The sequence below is a fragment of the Theropithecus gelada genome, chromosome 5 (genome assembly GCF_003255815.1).
Source record: "Theropithecus gelada isolate Dixy chromosome 5, Tgel_1.0, whole genome shotgun sequence".
NCBI classification, from domain to species: Eukaryota; Metazoa; Chordata; class Mammalia; order Primates; family Cercopithecidae; genus Theropithecus; species Theropithecus gelada.
The window spans coordinates 140,950,177-140,960,676 of NC_037672.1; positions in this window are offsets into that span (position 1 = coordinate 140,950,177).

Here is a 10,500-nt window from a genome sequence, read left to right on the forward strand (position 1 = left end):
AATAATGGGATTGCTGGGTCAAGTGGTAGTTCTTTTCTAAATTATTTGAGACATTGCCAAACTGCTTTCCTCAATGGCTGAACTAATTCACGTTCCCACTAGTAGTGTGTAAATGTTCTTTTATTCTCTGCAACTTCACCAGCATCTGTTACTGCATTAGTCTGTTCTTGCACTACTATAAAGAAATACCTGAGACAGGGTAATTTATAAAGAAAAGAGATTTAATTGACTCATGATTCTGCAGGCTGTACAGGAAGCATGAGTGAGGAGGTCTCAGGAAACTTACAAACATGGCAGAAAGCAAAAAGGACTATGACAAGAACAGCATCAAAGGAGAAATCTGCCCCCATGATCCAATCACCTTCCACCAGGCCCCACCTGCAAGATTGGGGACTATACTTTGACCTAAGAGTTGGGTGGGGACACAGACCCAAACCTTATCATTCTTCCCCTGACCCCTCCTAAATTGCACGAACTTCTCATATTTCAAAACACAGTCATGCCTTCCCAAATTCTTAACTCATTCCAGTATTAACTCAGAAGTCCACAGTCCAAATTCCAAAGTTTCATCTGAGACAATGGTAGACCTTTCCACCTCTGAGCCTGTAAAATAACAAAGTGGTTACTTTCAAGATCCAATGGTAGTATAGGCATTGGATAAACACTCCCTTTCCAAAAGGAAGAAATTGGCCAAAAGGCAGAGACTATAGACTCTGTATAAGTCCAAAATCCAGCAGGGCAGGCATTAAATTTAAAAAAAAAATTTCAGTAGGGTTTTGTGGAACAGATGGTGTGTTGTTACATGGATAAGTTCTTCTGTGGTGATTTCTGAGATTTTGATGCACCCATCACCCAAGCAGTGTACACTGCACCCAATGTATAGTCCTTTATTCCTATCCCCTCTCCCACCCTTCCCACAGAGTCCTCAAAGCCCATTGTATCATTCTTATGCCTTTGTGTCTTCATAGTTTAGCTCCTACTTACAAGTGAGAACATGCAATGTTAGATTTTCCATTCCTCAGTTACTTACCTTAGTATAATGGTCTCCAACTCCATCCAGATTGCTGTGAATGTCATTATTTTGTTCCTTTTTATGGCTGAGTAGTATTCCATCATATTTTATATGTATAATACTGTCTTTATTCACTCATTGATTGATGGGCATTTGGTCTGGTTCCATATTTTTGCAATTGCGAATTGTGCTGCTATAAACATGCATGTGCAAGTATCTTTTTCATAAAATGACTTATTTTCCTTTGGGTAGATACCCAGTAGTGAGATTGCTGGATCAAATGGGAGTTCTACTTATAGTTCTTTAAGGAATCTTCAAACTGTTTTCCACAGTGGTTGCACTAGTTTACATTCCCACCATCAGTGTAAAAGTGTTCCTTTTTCACCACATCCATGACAACATCTATTATTTTTTGATTATGGCCACTCTTACAGGTGTAAGGTGGTATCGCATTGTGGTTTTGATTTGCATTTCCCTGATAATTATTGGTTGAGCATTTTTTCATATGTTTGTTGCCTATTTGTATATATACTTTTAAGAATTGTCTATTCATGTCCTTAGCTCACTTTTTGATGGGCTTATTTGCTTTTTTCTTGCTAATTTGTTTGAGTTCCTTGTACATTCTGGATATTAGTCCTTTGTTGGAGTCATAGTTTGCAAAAATTTTTGTCTGTGTACTCTGCTGACAGTTCCTTTTGCTGTGCAAAAGCTCTTGGGTTTAAGTAAGTCCCATCTATTTATCTTTCTTTTTGTTGCATTTCCTTTTGGGTTCTTCGTCATGAAATCCTTGCCTAAGACAACGTCTAGAAGGAATTTGTAGCTTGGTTTTAGCAGTATAGTCATTTTCGCAATACTGACCCTACCAATCCAGGAGCAAGGGATGTGTTTCTATTTGTTTATGTCAATTCATGATTTATTTCAGCTGCATTTTGTAGTTTTCCTTGTAGAGCTTTTTTACCTCCTTGGTTAGATATATTCCTAAGTATTTTATTTTTATTTTTTTGCAGCTATTGTGAAAGGAGTTGAGTTCTTAATTCGATTTTCATCTTGGTCGCTGTTGGTGTATAGCAGCACTACTGATTTGTGCACATTGATTTTGTATCCTGAAACTTGACTGAAGTTTCAGTTTCATTTATCATCAGATCTAGGAGCTTTTTGGATGAGTCTTTAGGGTTTTCTAGGTATACAATTGTATCATCCACGAAGAGTGACAGTTTTGTATACAAAACTGTGAGGGGCAAGAGGAGGGATAGCATTAAGAGAAATACCTAATGTAGATGACGGGTTGATGGATGCAGCAAACCACTATGGCATGTGTATACCTATGTAACAAACCTGCACATTCTGCACATGTATCCTAGAACTCAAAGTATAATAATAATAATAATAAAATGTTAACACATTTCCACATCAACGTTTGTTAATTTAACAAATATTTATTGAGTGCTGTGTGTCTGAGACACATCCATGAGAAAAGATAAAATCTAAACACCAATTAAAATGAAGATCCCTGTTTGTACAATAGTTAAATTTTAGCAGTCAATATTTTATTGTTCATTCTTCAATGGTAAAGCTACTGTAGTTTGTTTTTGAATACTCGTAAGTAGTCATAATCCCTGAACATTATAGACTGCAGAGTTCAACAGTAACTTTGAGAATAACATAATAATTGAGTCTGGTTCCCTGGTGGAAGGAAAAATATTAAGGAGAATAAGTTTTTAAAGAATAAATATATTACATGAAAAAAATTTGTAAGTGGGAACTAGCTTTATTAATCTACATTTATTGCATCCCCATATGAGGGATATGACATGGTTTGGCTTTGTCCCCACCCGAATCTTATCTGGAACTGTAATCTCCATAATCCCCACATGCCAAGGGAGGGACCTGGGGAGAGGTGATTGGATCTTGGGACAGTTTCCCTTATGCTGTTTTGGTGATAGTGAGTGAATTCTCATGAGATCTGGTTGTTTGATAAGTGTGGGGCTCTTCCCCTTTAGTGCACTCTCTCGCTCTTTCTTGCCACCTTGTGAAGAAGGTACTTGCCTCTCCTTCCCCTTCTGACATGATTGTGAGTTTCCTGAGGCCTCCCCAGCAATGCAGAACTTTGAGTCAATTAAAACTCCTTTGTTTATAAATTACCCAGTCTGGAGTAGTATCTTTATAGCAGTGTGAAAATGGACGAATGCAGGACAGATATAATCAAGAAAGAAGAGTGCTATGACTGAAGGATGATCACTATATTGCAGAGACCCATAAGAGAGCTCCAGGTTCTGCCTAGGGGCATGAGAAAAGGCTGTAAAATATTTGCCCATGGAGGAGAAACAGTTCATTCCAAGAAGAAAGAACAGCTTTTTCTAAGGCACACATAAATTTCAAAAATTAGTCAATTCAATGCAAACATTTAATGATACAAATTAATATTTTTTCTACCATCAGTAAGTGATGAAATGCATGCTGTGCTTATAAATGTATAATAGATTTTTGTGAGTGTGTTTTGATTTTTTTCCCCATTGTATCAAGTTGAAGATTCTGCATACACGCTGAGGGCTCAATCAATAAAAACTGAGAGCTGCTGGCTCCTCAGGGTGCCTGTGACTGCAATCCCTGGAGAGCATGCATTTTCTCTGAGCTTCTCTAGGAAAATTTTCTCCACAAAATGGACCAATTAGTAACAATCTTGTCTACCACACAGGGCATTTCTGAAGATCCAATAAGACAATTTGATGCATATCTGTATTTGTTAATATGGTACCTTTTGAGATATTTATAATAGATATAAAGTTGGTTTATAGTAATAACTCAAGGAAATATAATAATAAACTATAAATACAAAATTGGGGCAAATAAAAAGAAAATAAGAATCTGAATCATGAAAGACAATATTATTGTCGAGTCGGACCTTAAATTTGATGAGACGTATTAAGGCAGCCAAAAGAAAGAGTGACACATAATTGATGATTCTCACATTAAAAGAATCATGCCACATAGTTTTGCAGGGAAAGCAGGGCTTTTCCTAAAAGGAAAGAAATCAAAGGACATGTCCTTCTTTTGAAATTTTGGGGATACAGTGATAGACGTAGTGAACGATCTCCTCAACGATTATTTTCAATAATGGTATCAACATTAATATGGACTCTGTTAGGGCTAAGCGATTGCTCCAAGTATGTAATATGACATCTGCTGATTCAATGTGATCCCAGGATAGAATTCAAAGTATGGGTAGGAGTGACTAGATTATGTTGTCTTTAAATGATCTTCAATAATGTCATTTTCTCTTAGCCAGTGATTTGATACATTTGCCATAGCAATGAGGTAGTATTTTCTGATCAGATTCTAGCTTTAAAAATTTATAAACTATCTCAAGTATAAAAATATATATGTAGAGATTAGCATGCACCTATGTACCTACCACATAGAATTAACAATGATAACATTTGCTTTAGATGAAAAAAATTATAGATAAATTAGAAGGCCCTTTGGTTTGGTGCCCAGTCCTTTTTCTGCTTCCTCTCTTCATGAAGTTGGTTTGTATCCCTTATGTACACATTTTTGAAACATTTACCATATCTGTATGTATTCATGAACAAAGGTATCATTTTGTTTTCTCAGCAGTCATGTAAGTGACAGAACTCTGTATATATAATTTTAAAATTTGGTTTATTTCCACTAAATATTTTTACTTTAAAAAATAATTTTATGTATTATTTTAAGTAAGTGCTACATGCATATGATACCAAGAATACAAAAGGGTATTTCATGAAATGTATGTCTTTCAAGAATATTGATCCTCAAGCCAAACATTCCACTTTCCCAGAGGCAAAACCATTAGTTCTTGTGCACTCTCCAGATATATACTATATATGTACTTTTATGTAGTTTAAATTTCAAGTTTTCTTTGTTTTCTTTTCAGAGTTGGGGTCTTGCTCTGTTGGTCAGGCTGGAGTGCAGTGGCGTGATCATGGGTCACTGCAGCCTTGAACTGCTGGGCTTAAGGGATCCTCTCACCTCAGTCTCCTAAATAGCTGGGACTACAGGCTCAGGCCACCATGCCTGGTAAGTTAAAAAAAATTTTTTTAGAGACAGAGTCTCGCTATGTTGCTGAAGCTGGTCCCCAATTCCTGGCCTCAAGCCATTCTCCTGCCTCATTTCCCTCAGTTGCTAGGATTATAGGTGTGAGCCACTGCACCTGGCTCTAATTTTTCTTATTATGAGTGAAATTAAACATCTTTTTATATGTTTAATAGTCATTTGTAATTCTCTTTCTATGAACTGTGTTTTTAATATATTTTGACCACTTATCCGATGGATTTTCCCCTTTGGTTTTTAAGAGCTCTTAGAGGGCCTATATAAAAATTTGTTTTCTAAGCTTATTTTCCTGGGTTGTTATTTCTGTTTGTCTTTTTTTCCTATGGAGAAATTATTAATTTTTATTCCACTGGAATGAGGGATCCTTTTCTTTTATAGCTTATGGCTTTTTAGTGGCATCCTTCCCTGTGCTGAGGTTAACATTTTTTTTTTCATTTGTTTCTCATGTTTTTACAGTTCTGTATTTCATTCATGTAAATCTTTCAGCAGTCTGGCATTTATGTTGGTGATGAAGGAGAAATCTAAGTTTTTATATATATATATATATTTAGATTACCACTCAGTTGTCTGAACATCTGTTTAATGTTTTAGGAGGCACTGATTTGCGAGGCACTTTTATCATATCCTAAACTTACCTGTACTGATGGATCTATTCTGGACCATTCATTTTCTTTCATTGTTCTGTCTATGCCTGTATTTCCATCTTATTTCACTGTATTGCTTTAATTATAGCACCTTAATAACCTATTTTAATACTTGGAAGTGTTATAATACACTTCGATATTTGGTTATTCTTACTTTTTTATTTTTTAGATGAGCATTGTAATCACCTTGTCCACTTTCTAAAAGAATCATGTTGGTATTTTTCATTGAGATCATGTCAAATTTTTAAGTAATTTAATTAATTAATTATTAAAATATTTTCAACATTTATGTTAGATTCAAGGTGTACATATGCCAGTCTGTTACATAGGTATGTTGCATGATGCTGAGATTTGGAATATAAATAAGCCCATCACTCAGATAGTGGGCATAGTACCCAACAGTTAGTCTCTCAATCCTTGCCCAGCTCTCTCCCTGGCCGCTGTAGTTGTCCCCAGTGTCTATTGTTCCTGTCTTTGTGTCCATGAATACCCAGTGTTTAGCTTCCAATTATAAGTGAGAAGAAGATCATGCTAAATTTATAGGTAAATTTAGGGTACCTTGATATCATTATATGATGTTAGGCCTTTATATACAAGAACTTCATTTGACTGGACACTAGTTCTTATTTTTATTCATTCCCTTTTCTTCTTTTTTGTCACATTGTAAAGTTTCCTTCATGTATATTTTGCATTTTTCATGATCAGTGTTTTTAATTTTTTTTGTTGTGCTGTTGTTACTGAATATAGGGTATTTTAATCTATTATGTTTTTAACTGGTGATTGCTTATGTACACATAGGCAATTGATTTCTGTACATTAATGTCTCCTCTACTGCTCTGTCACATTGTCTTAATACTTAGAATAGTTTTCTTAGGTGAATCTCTTGGATTTTCTAGGTGCCCAATTATATTATCTATAAAATAATAATTTCATCTGTTTTCTCCCCAGTTTTTATGCTGATTATGTATTTCCCTAGTTAATTGCATTTTTTTTTTTTTTTTTTTTTACTATTGGCGATAGTGGTATTTTTCTTTTATTTTTAATTGTACATTTTAAAATGTTTTTTCACTGAGCAAGATGCTGGCCAATATCATTATGTTTAGGAAGTATTTGTTCCTATTTAAAAATCTGTATTTTTATTTTTAAACATGAATGAATAAATGTTGAATTTAAGAAGTCCCTTTTCAGCATCTACTGAGATTAATAATATGTTTTTAAATAATACTAGGATGAATTATATGATTTTCTTATAAGTGAATCATTCTTGAATTCCTGATGAACTATATTTGCTAATATTTTATTCGTAATCTTGTTTCAGTAGTCATGTGAATGTGGTTTATAATTTTGTTATATGGTTATGTTGGTTTTTAGTATCAATATTATTCTAGTTTTGTAAGAATAAGAGATATCTTTTTCTATGCTCTGAAACAGTTAAAGAACATTGAGATTTTAAAGTTTTAAACATTCAGTAAAACTCCACAGTAAAATTATCTGATTATGTTGCTTTATTTGGGAGAGTGGTTGTTATTTGACAATTTTCTCTATTTTTAATGGTAATTCATCTGTTTAGGTTTTTATCTTTCTGGATTTAGTCTTGGCAATTTATATTTTCACAAAAAATGAGTCATGCATGCAGGTTTTCAGATTTATTTTTTTTTAAATTTAGAAAATTATCCTCCATTGGTTTTGCAATTTTCTTCATATCTGTGGTTTTTGATGTCTTTGTCATTTTAACTTTGTGTGTTTATGTGCTCCCTTTTCTTGCTTAGATTATCTAAGAGTTTATCTATTTTATTAATTCCCTCCTTCCCCAGAACTCAGTTCTAACATATATTCATTAGCTCTATCTTCATCTCTGTTTTCTCATTCACTAATTTTCCCTTTGATTTTTTAAATTTCTGTTTTGACTTATGTTCATTTTATTCTTTTACTAATGTTTTCAGTTTAATGTTTAATCCATTTATTTTTATTCTTTGTTTATTAATATATGTATTTAAGTTTATGAATTTTTCTTTTCGGTACATCTTCCTCTGTGGCAGGAATAATAATAACTAACATTTATTAGGTGCTCATCATGTCTTAGGGAATGTTCTAAAAGTTTTCAACAGCACTACAAAATGGTTTTGATTATTATTATTGTAGTAACAATAATAATCAGTGAAAAAACTTAAGCCTTGAGGTTTCAAACAATAACAACAATGACAACAACAACAGCAGCAACAACTACAAAACAAAGAACTTCCTTTCCTAAGGCCAGGCCGTCAATAAAGGTCTCTAGGAAGACAGAAAGCGGAAAGTGTACCAGGATTTTGTTAGCTTTTCTGATCTCTGACTCTGATTTGGCAGTAGCCAAGCTTAGTTTTTATATACCAAGCAAAAAAACAATAGCATTTCTCTCTGCTGACTTGTGAGGAGCAGAATTTGCCTTTGTTTAATACCAGGAGTTTGTTTGATAGGCAAGGATAAGTACGCAAGAGAAGTTTGGAGACAGTAAGATGGCAAATAGAAGGAGGGGTTGTTTATAAGTTCTGCGTTTGCCTCACCATTGATAGCTGTATTACTAGTGTAGAGAGGAAAAGTCAGGATAACCGGATGAACATCACACCGACATTCCTTATTGCACTCTGCACAACTGTACTTTCCTGTATCATATTACATCTGTCGTACACCATTAGGCTTTCCTCTGTGGATTCTTCAATAGCTTCTAAAAAGTCAAAAATCAGTACTTGGACAAGTAGTCAAGACGGACCAATATGTTGGTTTCAGTAATACTAACCATAGAAAGAACACATATTTCTGTAGATTTATATCTGTATTATTAGTATATGCTCTTTTTAAATCCACATAGTAACACCTTTGTAGATGATCTACACACATCTCCTTCTTTGTAGGACATCTGAGTTCGTCACACTAGCCACAGCTGATTGGAACAGGTATGGACATCTAACTCAAAGTGGGAGAATAAATTTTTCTTTCCTAGAAATTGAAGCACAGGGACTTCAGTGAATTTTTGTTGGATTTGCAACTAGAGAGGCTATTTAAAGTGACCTGGCGTAATCATGTGCATACTAAAATAGAGAAAATTAGGTTTGGGAAATAGAGAGAGACAGACAAGGAGAGGGAGAGAAATTTAGCGTTTATGGAGGGTCAGTAGAAATGGACGGTTCTGTGACTCCAAAAGAGATAAAGTGAATGGTGTCATTTATTGAGTGGTTCCACTTCTTTGTGACACCTAGTTGTATCTCCTACTACTGAGTTCCAGGAGACATTCTTGTATTCTATCTTTTGCTTAAACTCAGTCCAAGGAGTTCTGTTTCTGGCAACCAAACAATCCCCTCACTAAGAAAATAATGTTAACATCAAACAATTTGAAAGTAGAGAAATACACTGTAATGCCGAGGTTATATACATATACAAACATACATATACGGAAGGACCAAAACAAAATATTAAAATCTTTCCTACATTCCATGGTATTCCCTGAAATATGTTTATTCATGACCAGTATTGAAAAAGATGATAATACATGCTAATTTAAATGGTGAATTTTACATAATCATAAAACTATAGTGCTTAAAAGGAGAGCAGATGATTATCAGTTTATCTTAATTTCCCTACCTGTTCCTTGGAGGGCTATGCCACTATTATATGCCATAACACTTAGATAGGAAATATTATTAGAGATGAAAAATTTTTAATTTAATATAGATTTGGTATTTTCTCTTCTTTTTAAGGTTTTCTAGCAGCAGTTATTTCTCAAGTGCTAGAATCTTCACGTAGATGAGAAGTTGAAACTTTTAAGATAATTTTGTGAATAGGCTGTATTCAACAAATATTTATTGAATTCTATTTTTAGCCAAGCATATAGTCCTAAGCCTGTCTGTTGTTTAATAGGTTAGGCCACAGAAAGTTGTTTCTAGGTAAATGGGAAGCTCAGGAGGAAGCCTGGGAAAACAAGCATGAATTGTTCACCTATTAGGGGCAAATTCAGGTCAGACGCTATCTGGATTGAGACAATCTTCTCACGTCTTGTTCAGCTAGTGAGGTAATCTCTGACATTGAACTCCATGGGACCCAGGAAGACTTTCATGAGCCCTGGAGATGCACTGCAATTTGCAGGAAGAGGAAATGGAAGCATTGGTTCAGAAAAACCCAAAAGCCAACTATGGCTTTTCTTATTGAAAAGTCAGCTGGAAATGTGCCTCACTTAAATAGAGTCAAAATGCAGATTACAAAATATAGCATCATGACCAGTAAGATAGAAGAACTGTGGGATTCCGGTATGGTTAAGATATATGTAAATGGACTATTTAAAGTCCAAAAAATTTCAGAGTGTAATTTATCGAGATCTTTAATGCAGGATATCTTATCTCCTATAGGATATAATTCTTACTCTGTTTTGGTTGTAATCATGTGAGTAAGCGAGAATTGGGAATAGGTATCAGAAGACCACTTTTTTTTCTTTTTCTTTTTTTTTATGACAGTCTTGCTCCATCACCCAGACTGGAGAGCCAGGGGCGTGATTTCGGCTCACTGCAACCTCCACCTCCAGGGTTCAAGCGATTCTCCTGCCTCAGCCTCCCAAGTACCGAGGAGCTGCGATTGCAGGTGTGCCACCATGCCCAGTTAAAGTGGCCACCTCCTTCTTCCTCCTCCTCCTCCTCTTCTTCTTCTTCCTCCTCTTCTTCTTCTTCTTCTTCTTCTTCTTCTTCTTCTTCTTCTTCTTCTTCTTCTTCTTCTTCTTCTTCTTCTTCT